Below are 18,688 nucleotides of genomic sequence, written 5' to 3'. Positions count from 1 at the left end.
AGACTCTTCTTTCTTTTTAGGAGTAGGCATGAGGGGACAGACAGGCAGGCAGCTGCATGACAACATCAGAGCAGATGTGGGCATGGACAGCAGGGAATAGATCATGGATTTAGGGGTCACCGAGGAAGGTAATCCCACTTGACCACTTATTGTGTGCCCTTGGGCAAAAGACTCAGCTTATTCAAGCTCAGTTTTAGCTATAATGTGATAATAATAAAGTACTTGTCTTAGGCTTTGCAAGGCTTAAATGAAGTAATACATTTAAAATTCTTGGCACATATATGCCATAAAGAGTGCATGGCATTATGTATTTGGCACGCAGTAAATGCTCAAAAATTAGGGCCATTATGATGATTTAGTCATAAAAAAAATGAATTCTCAGGATAAAAATCATCTCCATCTATTATGTATAGGGTCACAGTGTCATTTTTAAATACCCTGTGTCAACCAGTAAACACTTTATTTGTATCAATTGGCAGGTATCCCCAGGGAATAACCAATCAGTGCTGTCACCTGACCTAGTATGGGAATTCCCTCACTGCTATTAGAACTGGGGTAGGAGGTGAGGAGAAAGGATGACTGGAGCAAGCGAGACTTTCTGCTTAGAACAGGGAAATGCAACACTAGACTAAGAAAATTACTAGCCATGCTTTGTCATTCCCTCATTCATTTATTCAATATATATTGAGTAGCTGCAAGCATTTTTTTTTTTGAGATTCTGGATGGAGCATGGAACAGACATGAATTTGTCCCCATGGAGTTTACAATCTAGTTGGACAGACAGATAATAAAAAAGAAGGGACCCCAATTAACCTATAATTACCAATTGTGATATGCTATGATGAAAAAGAATGGTTTATTCTGGGAGAAACCTAGGAGTGGGCAAATTCAGTTCAGGGGCAAGGAAGACCTCTCTAAGGAAGTGTCCTTTGAGCCTGAAGGAAGAGAATGAGTTGGGCAGGGGGCAACTGGCCCAGCCATTTCCTGCCCTACAGCTTGCGTGTTGCCCCCACCTTGACCTTTCCTCAGCCTTCATTAGGCACTGGGTTTGGTGCTAGGAACACAGAAAAGGAAGCCATAATTGCTTCTCTGGGTGGTTGGGTGGGCAGACAGGTCTGCAGGTATTGGTGTGGAGTGTGACCATAGAGGAGTGGCAGCAGTGGGGCCACTAATTACGCTGGGTGTCCTCCCTTGGACAGTTTTCCACATTCCTTGTTAAGTTTCGCAGTGTGTAAGGACAGGTGCAGCTGTGTGATTTTGGGAAGGCCATTGGAGAGGTGCTGGTAATGGAGGGGAGTAAAGAAGGCTGAGCCATCCTTATTGTAATGCTGCTCTTGAATTTCTTAGACACCTTCACCTTTGATGGGGAGACAGTTTCAAGAACAAACTCAATCCAGTGTTCTCACTGAGTCTGGGGTGAGAGTGGAGACCACATTCGCCCTCTCTAGGCATTTCAGAACTTATACTTTCATATTTGGAAAATGAGAAGCAATTCTAATTATGGTGGAATAGACATCCATCTATTCTGGAAGCAAATACTTATTGAGGAGCTACAAGGTGGCTGGCACATCTTCGCTGCTGAACATATAACACTGAATCAATCAGATAACAATATTTGCTACCAAAAGAAAGCTTGACATAGCTTTCTTGGATGTGACAAGAAAGCATTTGGAGGGATTCAGTTAACAAAGCACATGAGCAACACTGAATGCCCTACTGTGCGCTGCAGGTGCTAAGAGGTGTGATGCTGAGACGTGATTGCGGCACATCTTGAAACTTAGAGCCAAAGTCAGGATTTCTCAAAACATCCCCTGGACACTGAATCACCTGGTGTGATTGTTAATGCGGGTTTCCAGCACCACCCCCAACCTGCTCTAGAATCTCTTGTGGAAAAGACCCAGGAATCTGCATTTCAAAGGTGCCTCCATATGGTACTTCTCTTCACTACAATTTGAGAAGTGCCAGTGTAGAGCTCTTTAGTAAACTGAACTCCTACTATGTGGGCAAATGTGAACGTTTTTTGTTTTATTCACCAAAGCAAAACATTGATCTTAATTCCACTGATGCTTTAGGGTAAAGATTGATTTTGCAGTGACCATGATACAGATCTAATAAGGAGGACTTGAGATTTTTATATTTATCAAAGGGAGACTGATCCACTTGAAACCCGCCATTCACCTGAGTAAACAGAGACTCATAGATGCTGAAAGACTTTTCCAAGGTCACACATTGGTGGCAAGAAAGTAGCTGCCCTAACCCTGTGCTGGGATCTTCCTACTGCTCACCCCGTCCCCCCTCTGTACCCTCCCTCCCTCTCGGGCAACCCTGCAAAAGGCACTAGGGTGGGAGCATTTGATCTTGGCTATCGGAAGACTGATAGAGCTATCTATGCCTGGAGATTTTGCTCCTCTGTTTGTGAGTCAATTCTCTCAGCTCTTAGGGAAAGACATTTGTATTTCCCCTATTAGGTGGGACACAGTCCCTATTTCCAGGATGCCAGCACAAGTTCCCAGAGGTAATAAGACAGGAAAGCACAGATTACCCCCAGGCCAGGGCTCCTGCCCAGCTGTCTCCTAGGCTGGGCTGACCCTATCAAGGGTGCTGGATCCTTTGAAGCCAAACTGATTTTTAAAACTGGACTTCCTGAAGTGAGGAATAATTATTTTCATATGTGATCCTGGAAAGACGTAGGTAGTGACAACAATGCACAAATGCAGGTTGAAAAACAAAATTTTCTGGCTGCCCCCAAAAAATTCTTTCAGGATCCTCTCATATTTTCCACGCATTACCACAGCAAAAGAATTTAAGGGAAAGAACGTTAACCAAGACAGCAGAAAGAACACTTAAAATTTGTTAACATGTAATAGCTCTAAGAGCACTATGCTTCCTTTTTAGGTTCCTGGGAATTGCATTATGATCTTGGAAATTAAAGGGTGCGTGCGTGTGTGTGTGTGTGTGTGTGTGTGTGTGTGTACACGTATAATGTTTTGCTGAGCTCAAAGATAAATATTTAATGACAGTGCCTGCACAAATGATATGGATATCTATGATTATATGATTAATTTAGAATTGTAAGACAATTTAACCCAAGTGATTCTCTCAAATCTGATTTGCCTCAACTGGCTTCCTACATTGATCAAATAAACCCAATCCCTGTCAGTTCTCCTTTGTATTCTGTGATGTATGGGCAGATGCAGAAGTTATCGGATCTACATATATCCTAACAGGATGTGCACTTTTTTTCAGATGGAAAAGTTATTCCTTGCTTTATTGTTAGTTACTCTCATCGGATTCGGTCCTTTTGGTTCTGTCCCACCCACCTTATTGGGTATCTGTATTTGTAGGCAACAGGAAATAAGGTTTATTTTTCTATAGTTTCCCCTGTAGTGAAGAACTCTAACTGAAACTCTTCTTCTATTCTAATAACACTATAAGACACCATACATACGTGCATATATATATACATATATATACGTATACAAGTATATATGCATATGTACATATATGTGTGTGTGTATATATATATATATATATATACACAGTCTCTAATTCTTGTGTCACTCCTTACTTTGCAAAAAAAAAAAACACACACATGCACACGAGTTCAAGATACTTCAGTGAGTTTGTGGTCCATTGCTATAGGTTTTGTTTTCCAAGATTAAGTCACAGAGATTTTCAGCCAACCTAACATAAGTATTGTGTTGTGGGAGTTGCAAATAGAAATGCCCAATGAGTGAGTCAGGTAACAAAAAGGTGTGGGCTGGCCCAGGGTGAGAAAGCAGTGACTAGTGGGGATACAGGGTCTGAAAGGAAGGCTGTCTAATAGAACTTTCTGTGATGATAAAAATTCTCTATACCTGTCTAATAAGGTAAATACTAGCTACATGTAGTGATTGAACACTTGAAATGTGGCTGCTATAACTGAGAAACTAAACTTTCCATTTAATTTTAAGTTAAAGAGTCAAATGTGTTGGTGGCTGTCCCATGGAACAGCACAGGAGGGAGTCCCTGTTCACTGTGCACTCCTGCCGGTTGTCGCCATGCAGGAGAGCAGACTCAGAGGTGCCAGGTCTTCTGATTTTCCTAGAGAAACTGGAAACCCCAATTTTTATGGGAACATCTTTAAAGTACCAGAGCAGTCAAAGCAAACACAGGTATGGTTCAGTTTTGGCCAACAGGTATCTGCTGATACCATTCCAGTCTGCTGATCCAAATTCCTTACCCTGTTCTCTCCCATGTGTAGGTTTTCCCTGCTATCCAAAAGCTGAGTGTTCCTATGAAACCGTTCATAAACTGAAATGGCATAAAGGGAAGACGCAATTACCATTAAGTTATATAATTTATATGAAAGACTTTTTGAGTCTTTCCAGATCCCCCCAAGTAACCTACCAAGTCATACCAAATAACACATAAAACATAAAATAACCCTAACATATAGTAAAAGCAGGAATTATATGATAAATACACCCCCACTTTGCACACCCATCAAGCCACTCAAGCAACAGACTTTCCATTTTATCCATTACTGGAGAGACCACTTTGCTACTAATAGGACCTATAGTAACTTCAGCAGCGTTCAAGTTTCTTTCTCTCTGAGTGGAAATAGTATGAATGGTGGACCAAGGCAAGTTCAACACATGCACAGTGTCTTCGTTTTGTTTGTCATAATCAAAGTGCTTAATTATGTCCAGCTTTATGCTAAACCTAACACTTTATGTGCTCTTTTAGGCCTCTCTGGTACCTTAGGACACACTTTGCTAACAGATGCACAAAATAACCCGCGATGAAGTTCAAAGCTCTGGGGCCTGATGCTGCGGTGCCGGGTATGGTTCCTGGAAGAAGGAGCCTGGTGGGGCCACTCTCGCTGCTGTCTCTATGAGGGCTGCTGCCAAACAAACGCTGAACGCTAGTTTCGCTTTTTGCCTTTTTTGGTAAAAGTGAGTGAAAATCCTCTTCGGATTTTTGTGTTGTTTTTTTTCTCCCCCGCAGTTAGCAAAAACAGGTGCTAATGTAGGTCTTTCATAAAAGCCAAGTGGCATACTGTGAACTTTTGGAAAGCAGGGCATAGCTGTACCTCTGCCTTCACTCTTACCAGGAGAACATTTTCACGATTTACATTCACCAGCCATTTACAATGTGGGTCTTATCCTCCCAGCCCATGATTTTGGAACAACCATCGCCTCATGTTTCCTTAGATTCTGACCTCTGTCTCCTAGGAATTCTTCTTTGACTTCACCTCAGAAACACACTGCCATTCACAAGAAAAGTAGAGTCACTTACCCCTATCGCAACTGGTCCCTCTTAGTACTCCCTGTAGAATCATCGGAGAAAGTTCCCCTCGTATTTTTAGCACGTTAAAAATCGTCATTTTTGGCCTGTAGTGTACGTTCTCAGAAAATGCTGCTGTTGGTTCTATTCTATAGACCACAGGTTTTCAAACTTTTTTTGGAACAGAATACATAGTAAGAGGTATAGTTTACATTGCAACGTAGTCTACACATTTTGTAGACATGTACATGTAGTCAAGTTTCACAGAACACTGTCTATCCTTACTCTGCGTCATGTGTTCTGACGTTTTCTATTCTCCTTCACCTTTTTATTTTTCTATTTCTTTTAACACTGGTGTCAGAGTCCATGGCGGAGTCCCAGTGTCGAGTTTGAAAACATTGCTATAGAGACTCCAGCTCATGTCTAGAACTCAGAAATATTCACTGACTGATCTAAATGCTTTTACTCATTCCTTCTGAGGCCTCAGCCTCCTTCTGTCTCCCCAATAGGCACACCCCATTAGTAGGAGTAAATCAGAGACTGGCACAAGTGGAATTCTGCTCTAATTCTCCGGGGGTCTTTGTAGTCTCCACTTAAAGAACCTCATTAAACTCAGATTTTTCTTCATGGGAAGTGATTTATATTTTTAAAAAAATAGAAAAGAAGATCAAAAGACTATTTTCCCTGCACAGTATATGACTTCCTGCAATTCATCAAAATTCTTTTCATGGGTAAAGGTCACCTTTCATTTTGTATGGCATCTGTGTGTGTTTTGTTGAAAAGGGTGTGGCTCCCAGAACATAAATCAGGCCTCGCATGTTGAAAAACCTCATGAAAAGTTACCAGAGGGAGGTGATGGGAGTCATGTTGGGAAAAGAGACACAAATGCTCTCAGACGCTCCAGAAGGATGACCATAGCCCACCTGACTTGGCCTAAAAAGGGGAAAGATGCAAATAAAATACCTGAGCAGGAGTATAGAACCTGTATTTACTATGAGTTGTAATACTTTTTATAAAGGACTTTGGGGGGGGGAGCACTTGGGTCTAGTGTAAATACAGACAAAATTGGTGTCAGTCCCATGAACACTGAACTGACTCATCAGACACAGTTTAAAGCAAGAAACCCCTGCCCCAGTTGTTTCAGATGTAGTGGTCAACAGCTGGGATACAGGACCTGATTGTCTGGATTTGAACCCCGACCCTCCTGCTTACCAGAGGTGTGACTTCGTGCAAGTGACTCACCTCTTTGTGCCGCCATCTCCTCAACTACAAAATATGAAGAATCGTAGCACCATCCACACAAGGATGTCTAGGGGATTGAATTAATTAATATTTGGAAAACTCTGAGCACTAATGCCTTATATGTGGTAAGTACAATATCAGTACATGTTAAATAAATGGTCTAAGATTAAAACATACCAACTCTCTGTCCTCTAACTTGAGGGCAGCAGAAATAGAAATAAATTTTTAAAAAAGATTGAAGAAGTACTATAACTTGCCGCCTTGTTTGCTTTTCTATGCACAGATTTGACACCCAAGGTGACAAAGCTTCAGTGCCATCCTCTATGAAAAATAACAAGCCATTTAGAAGGAGGAGGAAGAGAAGGAGAAAGGAATGAGGTCTTCGTCCCTAAGCCAAGGTGGAAAAGTGAACCGTGTGAAAAACATAAAGCAGAGCTGTTCGTGAGACCACCCAGTGTCATCCGAGGAAGAAAGAACCGAGTAAGCTGAAAACCAAACCCTGGAAATATCAACATACCGAACACACGTTGGGGAGGACAATTAACAGCCACATGAGCAAAATTGTTTTTTTTTTTTAAAAATTGTCTGGAGAAAGCTTATAGAAGTGAATGATTATTTGTACAAAAGTCAACCAAAAGAGGTAAAACTAAAAACCATGAGAGGGGAGCCATCTAAGTGTAGTCCCAGTTAATGGTCTAGGGAGGTGTAAAATACGTCTCATTGTGAGGCATGCTCTTTTAAAAAATAAAAATAGGAACAAAAGCGGAAATCTGATTATTGAAAAATACCCTGCAATGCTCTGTTCTTGGTTTCCTAGAAATTGAATATGGAAGCATTATGTGGGTATACATGAATACATATATATGTGTGTGTGCATTTACCCACAAAATGCTTCTATATTCATATATATATATATATATATATGTTCATATATATATATATAATTTTTTTAAGGAAATGTCTCCCTTTTCTAAGTTCTTTATGAAGTGACATTAAGAGGTGAAAAAGTCACCAGAAAGCAACTGGCTATAGGCATTAACCTAAACGGTAATCCGCATCCTAGCAAACATAGAAATTATGTACAAAGTTGGGCATAGGACCTAGTCTCCTTAAGGCAACTGGTTTAAATACTTGCAAAAATGGCCTGACACTGCAATGGAGGCCTCTAAGCTTGGGCGTGAACATCATGGGTCATAAGGAGCCACTTTGATGTCAATAGCAGCTTTGTGTAAAAGGAACATGGAAAACACAGCCTCTGACCATATGGGAGCCCCTGCATTTCTAGGCTGCATTCTGCCATGGTCCCATGTGTACAGCTCCCACCGACCATGGCGAGCAGTACGAGTCTTGGATTGATGGCCACAGATGGCCTCGACCTGTAAGGCTCTGCTCTGTACTCAGCATCGGTTATGGAAAGAAAGGAAGTTTACTTTTAGGCCCACTACTGGCTATGCTTTTTATCTTTCTTCCTCTCCTACCTTTCCTCCTGAATCTATCATATCTATGATATCTATCTATCCCTTCCTCCCTTACTCCCTCCTTCCCTCCTTTCCTCCATTCTTCCTTTCCTTCCTTCCTTCCTTCCTTCCTTCCTTCCTTCCTTCCTTCCTTCCTTCCTTCCTTCCTTCCTTCCTTCCTTCCTTCCTTTCTCTTTTCTGTAAACATCTCTTTTCATTGTTGCAGTCTCTCTCTCTCTCTCTCTCTCTCTCTCTCTCTCTCTCTCTCTCTCTCATTCCCCTCTTTCTCGGCATCTTAGGCCTGTTCGTGTACTGGCATCTCTACTTCTCCAGTCACTATTTCTCTTCTTATTCAGGCGCCTTCCTCAGATGCTGCTCACTTTCTTCCAAATGTAGGTTCTGCAAAGCATCAGAATCACAAACACTGGTGAAAATAAACAGGTAGAGCCAATAATTTCATTGGTGCTGAGCATTCTGGGGGAAAATGGGCTGCTAGACATTGATGGGTGACTAGATTGGAGGAGGAGGGGACACTCCGTAGTTGAGCTTGAAGTCTCTTTCACAGCCACTTTTAATACTGTGATGCCTTGGAAGTGTGAAGAGAATTCTCCGGCTTTCTGTCTTTCCTTCATCACACACGAGTGCTGCCCACCTTCCTTTACTCGGGGGCCCTCTGTCTTCAAAGCCACTGGAATTTTGCTCAGCTGCATCACCCTGACATTCTGTTTCTTCACGTGTCCTTTGCTGACACTCCTTTGAGGACCTTTGGGATTCTACTGGGCCCACTCAAATAGTCCAGGATACTCTTCTCATCTCAAGATTCTTAAGTTAATCATATGTGCAAGTTTCCTTTGGCCACATACAGTCACATATTCACAGGTTCTGGGGATTAGGATGTGGCCATCTTTGGGGGACCATTTTTCTGCCTACCATGGGGCTCATGAAAATCTTTCAATTTCTTTTAACACCAGAAAAAAAATAACTTTTTGGTAGAAAAAAATGGTTTCATATAGAATATTACGGTATTTGTCTTTAGACCAACAGAGCAAGATATTTTTAATATTATGGAAGAAGGGGGCCCCAAAGTTTTAAAAAAACAAATGGTTAGGTCCCAGTGAAGAACACAGGCACATTCTTACAATGTAGTCAAAGCAGTATCTAAGATGGGGGGGTTGCAATGGAGCCTACACACCTCAGATCACAAGAGCCATTAATAATTCATCTTTGCCAAGTGTTTATCAAGGAAATAATGGGCGGATGGAAAAAGAAACTAATTTGCATCTCTAGGACACATAGTGGTGAGAGTAAGGGGTTTGTTGTTAGACAGAACTAGGATTCACATTCAGGCTCTTCACTCACTACGTGAGTGACCTCATAAGTTACATAACTTTCACAAGCATAAGTTTCCTAATATAGGATAATACCTCCTATCTCATAGTAGGATTAATATGAATAAGTGTGATAAGGCTTACAATGTATTGTTCACGATGCCGGCTACACAGTGGGCACTTAATAAATGGCTGCTATTCTTGTTACTGTTTTATTACTTTTATTATTACTATTATAATGATTAAATAATAGTTATAGTTTTTAATCTATATAACTCTAAATCACATAATTTGCCTCCAATAATTTTTAATTTGAAAAACCAAATATCAGTGGGGATAAGAACTTAGAGGGTACACATTTAGAAGTTGGATCATTTGTTCCCTAGCAATAATCTGGCCCCAAAAAGGTAAACTGTGCCGGGCAGATTGGATGCTAGCTTTCCTCATTCCTTGGTGTGCAGTGCCCGAATAAAATAATTTTATCAAATCAATGGGCATTCTTGTGCAGAAAACAAGAAAGAAGCAGAGTCGTCCTTCTTTCAAGACACTAGTTCCAGAGTCTAGAGCTATGCTGTCCAATATGGCAGCCACGACCCATATGTGATTACTTAAGTTTAAATTAATTAAAATTAAAATTAAAAATCCAGGTCCTCAGTCACACCGCCTACATTTCAGATACTAAAGAGCCACATGTAGATAGTGGTTACCATATGGAACAAGGCAGATGTAGAATTTTTTCATCACCATAGAAAGTAGTATTGGACAGTGCTCATCTAGTATAGAGTATTAGTTGCCTTAAATAGCCTATGTAAATAAATCCAATTATTATTTAATCTGATCTAACTTAAAACCATACAACTATGCAACCTGGTGGATCATAGGTCTTAGAAACACCAAGATTTATCTCTTTTTTCATTTCCATTAGATGCTTTAATTTTTTATTACACATCTTCTACAGCATTCATAAAGTTCCATATTATATTTGTATAAATTCTGTGGTTATGCTTCTATAACAATACCCTCTCCACCCTCATCCCAACCCCCTCCCCCCCAGGCAATTTAAGGGAAAACAGAACAAAAACAGTAAGCAGATATGACAAACTAACTGGTTAACGAAGTTTGCATTATTTAAATTTTTATTAGTCTTAGCATTGAAACATTTTTATTGCAACTCACAGGAGAAAGTATATTTTACATTGTAACTTAGGGCAAGTAGACACAAACACAATTGAAACAAAGTTTTCAGAGTAATACTAACCCTTACCACAGGCGATATATTCTGTTTCTATATATCTTCCTCTTCTTTTTCTTCCTCCTCTTTCTCCTTTTCCTTCTTTAGTGCTGGTTATCTACTACACTGATTTCATGACTCACAAAGGGGTCGTGATCTGGATATAGAAAGACATGGATTTAGACCAGGGTTGTAAATTCAAATGCTTAAAGTTGGTGGGCAAATAACACAAATGGATGGAAAGGGCTTTGTGGGGCTATAGGAAATGGAGAGCACACGGCCCCTTGAAAATGTACAGTGGGTACTCAGCTCCAGCCAATTGTTTCCATGTAGGAACGTAGGTCTCTGTTGCTAGAACTTGTGATTGTTCAAGAGAAGGCAAATATCCAGATATTTTTGTGAAGCTTCCCAATTTAGAAGTATGGCAGCTAGTTCTTAAAATTTGAAACACTTGTCAGCCAAACAAAATAAATCTCTCATGTGATATTGTTCTGATTAAAGATGAATTTTCTAGTTTCAGGAGTAGAACTGGAAGCAGGTTCTTTTTCAGTAAATGAGATTCCAAACTCCCCAGAACGGTTATAGCACACTCCTTCTGTCTTCTCATGACCTGGTGGGAAAAAAGGGAGGGATCCTCAGCTGATGAAGGGGTTGAAAGTGATCATTTCTCTTGGAATGAGGCCATGTTTGGTGTCCACGGACTTCGAAGAAGGGCACAGGCGGTCAGTCATTCTAATAACACAGGGTCCTCAAGAAACTGAGTTTAACCTTGTCCAATCATATGAGAGAGAGAGAGATAGAGAGAGAGAGAGAGGCTCCATCAGCAGGTTTCATTCAAGACTGTACCTCAGTAATGGTCATTGGGATCTCTCTCCGTTTGAGGGTCAGCTCAGTTAGTTTTCACTCTTACCTAGACTGGCCAGGTATCCAGAGACTGGACTGCCAAAGTACAAATATAATAGTTAATAAATCATCTATAGCTAAAACATAGTTAAATTTCAAACATAAATCCTGCTGCAGTCTGAGTCAGCCTGCTTGGTATCCATTTTTTAAATAAACTTTTTATTTTGGAATGATTATAGATTTATAGAGAAGTTGCAAAGATTTTTATAAAATATTTCTGTGTATTTCCACCCCGTTTCTCATAATGTTAACATGTTACACGGTCATGGTACACTTGGCAGACTAAGAAATTAATATTAAATTAATACATTACTATTAACTGAACAACTTCATTTGGATTTCATCAGTTTTTTTTTTACTAATGTCCTTTTTCTGTTCCAGGATGCAATCCAGCATACTGCATTGCATTCAGTTCAATTTTTTTGACCTGTGTAAACCCAACACTCTAGGAATCAGTCTGGTAACCAAAGAAGTGAAGTCTGATTACAGTGTAACCATTAGATCCAAGGGAGAAGATTGTCTTGAGAACCCATCATCAACATGTATCTGTTGCCAGTTTGAGATACTAATTTCATCTAGAATTTAGAGGCAGCCATTGACTTCTGAGTCTCTGTTTATTGCTTTAGCACGGTGACTGACATGAAGTAGGTGCCAATGAACACGTGCTGAATATCTACTGCTTGTCAACAAACAAGAGCTAAATGCCTGGAAACCCACACAGGGACAGAATAACGACTTCCTGTCCAGAAATGGCTCCCTGATTAATTTCATTGTCCATCTAGAACTAATGTGATCTGGAAATATCAATGTTTGTATTCGTTTGCTGGGGCTGCCATAACAAAGTATCATGGACTGGGTGGCTTAAAGAACAGAATTTGATTTCCTCACAGTTCTGGAAGCCAGAAGGCTGAGATCAAGGTGTCAGCAGGATCAGTTTCATCTAAAGCTTCTCTCTATGGATTGTAGATGCTCTCTATACATGTCTGCATCCACGTTTCCTCTTCTTATGAGGAGACCAGTCACAGCGGAGTAGGGACCACCCTAATCACCTCGTTTTCACTTAATTACCTCTTTAAAGATCCTGTCTCCAAATATAGTCACATTCTGAGATACTGGGGCTTAGGATTTCAACATATAAATTTTGGGAGGACAGAACTTGGCCCACACGATGTTAAATATGGGAGTTAGAGAAAAGGTCAAAGGAAAAATGGTCCTGAATCCCAATGACACTCGTCCTCCGAGATCCAGTCTGTGCTCTTTCCTGACTATTCTGAATGCTTGACTTCACGACTACACCAATGTTAGTTACTATCAGGTAGTGTTCCCTCATTTTATAATGCACTCCCCTCAACTAGCCTGGGTCTCTAAAGTGCCTCCAGCCAGCTGAAAAGCCTCTCGAAGTTACTCTCTCTTTGTCTCTATGTATTTGTTTGACTGACTGGATACTCTTCCTGACAACCTGCAATGCAGGGGAGTGAGCATTAGCAGCAGCCTTGCTGGTAAGGCCTGAAAGCAGTGCATAAAGCCCTTCATCACTGAAATTCCCTAATTTCATCACTGAAATTCTGTGCTTCTAACTTGTGTGTGTACATGCACTAGAGACCGTTATCATTTTAAAAGAAACTTATCTACAAGGCTGCAATCTGTATTTGGAGACTTTTAAAAATGAAAACAATCAGTTTGCAGATGTTGCCTGACAAGCAGGCGATTGGGGAAAAAAAAATTAAATAATGAACCAGAGTAGACACTTTGATAAAGAAAGGCTGCAAGGGAAAAGCAATTCATGGGAGGAGGCCAGGACAAAAATGAGCCCAGGAAAAGTTGCTGGGGGACAGGAGGAAGCAGGGAGCCTACGGGATGGGAGAACGGTGACCAGTGTGCTCGCCAGACTGTCATTAGCCCCAAATTATCAGGCACCTGAAACAACAAGGTCAAGAATGTGACCTGAATGATACATGAAATATTTGTTTAGGAAACCACATGGTGGGATAAAGACTCAAAGAGTTAAATCCGAGTGCTTACCTTTTCTGATTTCAGAATTGAACAACAAAAGTTCAAGCAAAGCCTATGAGGCCGGGGACATTTTTTTTTTTTTTAAATGAATATGCTGAAGAAAACTGATAGGAGACTGAGAGTGGGGAGTGCTCAGGGCCCTGACAAATCTTCTGGTGTGGGGACCAGCAGAGGGCAGGAAGAAGAATGCAGGAGACAGGCGGGGCCTCAGTCCTTTCCCGAATGGCCAGCAGCCCCGCCCCCTAAGGCATCCGGATTCCAGGCCTCCAGGCATGGAGGACAAAGGGCCCTTCCCCCCTTGTCAGCCTTCCTGTTCCCGGGGATTGTGTAGTCAGGCCCTTTGATCAAACTAAGGACATTATGTCTGCAGACAACTGCTTTAAATATTAAGATTTCAGGGCTGGCTGTCAGGTCCCCTTGGTGTTCCCAGTGAAAGGGATTATGCTGGTCTCCTTAGGATTTCTGCCCCGCCACCCCCGTGAAGTCACCAGTTCTCTAACAGGGCTTTCTGATGCTGTCATCAGAAAGAGTTGTTAGGAGATGGGGGGGGGGGGGTGCATGCATTCTCAACCTAAGTCCTCCATCTTTACTGTTTCTGGTGGTAGTTGCTTAAATGTGCTTTACAAATTCCCACAACAGAATGAGAATCCAAAGTGAATCTCAGACAAAGACCTACTTTAAGCCCTGGCCTGGGTGCCAGGGCTCGAGGGATTCTAGACCTGGTTTTCCAGCTTGTGTGCTGGATCACTTTCTATCATTCAGCTTCGCTGGTTCTGAGTTTTCTCTTTTAAAAAAAAAATTAGAAATATGAATTTGGCAAGCTCTGAAGCTAGATTTACAAATCCTATGATTCTTTCACTGTTATTCGAGAAAGAATGTTGCCCTTACAATGACGTAAGTACTATGTATTTCATTGACTTCAAGAAATAGGTACATAGCAAGCAAAAAAATGAACAACCCCCTTCAAAAACTAGTTTAGATGGTAACACTTTCTCTATAATTCACCATTTTAACAGGGAGTTGACGTCTAACAACAAGGAAGATTGTAATGCCTCTGGATAACACTGTTCTGATGTTACTTAGAGAAAATAGAATGACAACTCTGTTCCAGAAGGGTCCATTTCTCTTGCTTTTGCTCCATGGACCACTTCTCTTTCTAGTCAAGGGGAATTCCCTTCCTCCCATGAGTAGCAAGAAAAGTATAGTGGGTATAAGAGAAGAGAAATAGATCCTCTTGAGACCTACCGAGAGTTGTTCAAGATTTGCCATAAAACTGTATTCATTTAACAAAGCAACAAATTAGAATCTATATCTGGAAGCAGCTTTGTTAAGTAATGATTGAATTAACCACATCTGGAAAAGTGCTGAGAATGTTAGAAATGTTTTATCATTATTATTAATGACACATTTCTATATCTTCTATTAACTGAAGTCAATAAAATTATACTAGGCCTACACATCAGATCTCAAATAGTTCAGGAGTTCACATTCAGTGTCTTTTGTTTAGGATTGTATGGAAGTAGTTTCTGGATGTCAGAATCCCAGGGTTTATCTAATTTTTCCCTGATCTTTGCTTATAGATTAAAAAAAAAAAAAATGCGGCGGGACCTTGCCAATCTCTCAGAGCTTCTATTGCCATAATATTCGGGATGAACTAGGGAGATGTTTTGGGGTTTCTAAGGAGAGCCCTGTCTCTGACTCTGTCCCTATACCAGGTTGTTATTTTATCTTTTGGTCTCATCCAGAATCAAGATTTCATCCATTCTCAGGGGCCATCACTTTACGAGGCTAATACTTCATAAATCTCCACTTCCAGATTCCATCTCTTTCTTGAGCCCATCTTATTGTACTAATCAAGAAAACTTGGATGTTCTCCAGGTACTTAAGACTTAATTCATGATGTTCCTTCCAAAAAGTTGCCTTCCTGACGTCCTTTATTCTATTGCCAGCAACACTGTTCTCTTGGCCACCAGACTTAAACTTCAGCTTCCTCTCTAACTAGTCCTCTTTGTTAACTGTAGTTTAGTTATCAGGTCTTATCAGTTCTTCCTTCACGGTGACTTTCTGGCCGACTCTAACTGCCATCACCCTGGTCTGAATCCTTACCCCCTGATCTTTTGGCTGCCATATTCTGCCCAATCACCATGCCAGTTCATTCAAATGTATTAATTAATTCAGCCAATATCTGCTGGGTGCCTCCTCTGTTCTCTTCAAAAACCCTCAGTAGCACATTGATTGACATCTAGGGAATAAGATATAAACTCCTGAACCTGACATTCAGCTCCGCTACCACCCCACCTAAACTTGACCTCCATTCACACCTCATATGCGCCACCTCTTCTCCAGACACAAAGGTCCACTCAATTTTTATCTGAAAATATGTAGGGCATCCTCCCTTCTTTGGACTCCCTACCTGAAAGTTCTTTCTTCTTTCCTCACTTAACCATAAACAATTCTCCTGTGGCAGCTATTTCTTTTACTCAGTTTCTATAACTTTATGGTTTACTCTGTTTCCTCCACAATTGGCACTTGCAAAATTGTATTGATCTCTATCTCTATGTTTCCTATGTTTTGTCACCTCAACTGGACTATGAGCCCCTCAGGAGAGATGCAGTGTCTGAGTGCATCTCCGTGACCATCAGTCTACTGAAATCAGCTGCAAGAAGGAAGGACAATGAACAATAATTGAATCTGTACGATATACCACAGACCCTCTATATATTGGGGTTTCCTTTTAACATTTCACTTAATGTTCTATACCAGGGTGCAGCCCATCTGTTTTTATAAACAAAGTGTTATTAGAACAGAGACACACCTGTTCATTTAAATGTTGTCCACGGCTTCTTTTGTGTTACAATGGCAGAGTCGAGTTGTTGTGACAGACACCGTGTGGTCAGCAAAAACTAAAATATTTATTATTTGTCTCTTTAAAAAAAAGTTTGCCGACTCCCGGTCTAAACAACCAGAGGAGGTAATATCGGTTATATGTGTCTATAGGTGAGGAAACAGAAATTCAGAGAGTTTGAGTAAATTGCCTAAGGTCACACAGCTAATAAGGGACCCAGCAGAAACTTGAAGCCAGGTCTATGTGATTCCAGGACCCACAGGCTTTTCATTTGACGGCAGGATATAATCAATGATTGCTAATGTTTAACGGTAGTGAGGGTATCATCTATGTAATACCCCTTGGCTTTTCTAAAGACTTTTGTAGGAAGTAATCCAGTGGCTGGAATTAACTGGGATTTTTCAGGCATACATCAAATCCCTCCGACCTACTGCATTGACATTATTGTAAAAGACATTTTCTGCAATTTTCCACCATAGCAGTTATCTCACGCTACTGTAATTACCTCCAGAAAGACATGATGACTTGCGGCCAGGGGCTGTGTCTTGTGCCCTGCAACATGGTCCAGGCAAAAAATAAACCCTCAACATATACACATTGCAGGATATCAGTTGCAGGCATGACTTATTTTGAGAGAGAAGATATTTGCACAACCAGCAGATTTCAGCAGAAGTTGGTATAGGAAACCTCCCACTAAGGGGTCAGAGACCACCTTGATTTCATTCCCTATGCCATCACTTACTGGCTTGACTACCATGGACAAGATGCCTAATCTGTATAAACTTTTGTATTATTATCTGTAAAATGGAAATCATACAGTTATTTTGATGAGATCAAATAAGACAAGTAAAGCACTTACATCAATTCCTGGCACAGAGTAAGCAATCAACAAACACAAGTTGTTATATTAATATTGGCTAAAGTCTTTGCCTCAGTGCTCAGAAACTTGATTTTATTTTGAACAGCCCTAAAATTACACAAAGTGGAAAAGGCCGCAAAAACATACAACAAGCAGGCATGGAAAGAAGGAGATAAGAGAAGGATGACAAAGAAAGCAACTAAGTCCCTCCTCTCTTTATCTCTGCAAAAGGTTTCCAGAAGATACTGTTTTTACCAATAAATGAAGATACTTGTGTTCTCAGGAATATTCCCTGCCCTACAAAGGAAAATGAGGGGAAGGAAATTTTACTGGAACAGTAGTTTCAGAAGACAAGCCCCAAATATTAGTACAGAGAGGGGAATCAAAGAGTTTGTAAAACAGCCCACAGTCATATTAATTATTGCACATAATGGCCAGCAATGCCAAAATGGACCCCTCTCTGAGGTTTGCGTCATTACCCGAAAGTACTTCAACTGCTACCAAGATCCCACATCATGAGAACCACTTCTACCTGGAGTAACTATTAAAGTTAGAATCAAGCCCCATGTAAAGTCTTGACTTCATGAATGTGATTGAGAGCTTGTTAAAGGAGGCAGGATTTGTCTAAGCCTTCAAGAAAGAAAAGGAATGGATGTGCTGCCGATGGCAGCCATCAATCCCTGGGTTACAAGTTCGGGTCCTTTCTGCTGAGTTTCAGAAATCCAATGCAGAATGAGTCCCTTCTGGATTCTTGGACTATTTTAGAATAGCTTTCATTACAACGTGATTCCCATTGATTTCCTGTTCCTTTTATGCTTTAAGTTCAACTATAGAAGTCTGAACTGTATCTAAATGCTTTTTAAAAGACAAAAAGACAAAGGGGGTTGGTGGTGGAGACAATTTCTCAGACTCTGAATGTCTTTTCCCTATAGATTTGTTTTTCCTTTAGAATATCAAATTATCCCCTTTGCACACACTTTACTCTTTAGTAATTTGGTTTTATATCTTCATTAAATGATTTCAAATGACATAAAATAAACAGAGGTCCACGTTTTGTCTAGTTTTGTAAAATTTAAATCTTGGAGCTGGAAAATCCATTTGTTCTCTAAAATGAATCATGCATATCTTGGAGCAGGCTACCTGCCAAAGGAAGTGAGATTTGCCAATATGGTGGCTACTCTGCTGACATGATGTACGGCTTCACAATGGGCCTCTGAGAACCCTGAAAAGACCCACAGAGTCTGAGACCTGCCTTTCTACACCCTCTTCTTAGGACATGGGTCACTTGGGTTCCTGCAATAAGTCACTCTTCGTGTATCCCTAAGCATCCCAGATTGGACCCAGTATTAGTGCCTCAGCCAAAGGTAACCAGAAGTAGGATAAATACGAGAAAGACTTGTGGTCTATGAAGACATTTTGGCTTGAAACCTCTTGCCAGTAGGGGTGTTCCACATTGGATTGTGACCAACCCAGCCAGAGTCTCTCTTGAGGTCTTATGATGTTGGCAGTGTGTGTGTGTGTGGGGGGGAACCCAAAGCACAA

Source organism: Rhinolophus hipposideros, assembly GCF_964194185.1.
Source record: "Rhinolophus hipposideros genome assembly, chromosome: 1".
In the NCBI taxonomy this organism is placed as follows: domain Eukaryota; kingdom Metazoa; phylum Chordata; class Mammalia; order Chiroptera; family Rhinolophidae; genus Rhinolophus; species Rhinolophus hipposideros.
The sequence above is the reverse complement of the archived record's forward strand: the minus strand, read 5'-3'. Positions refer to the sequence as shown.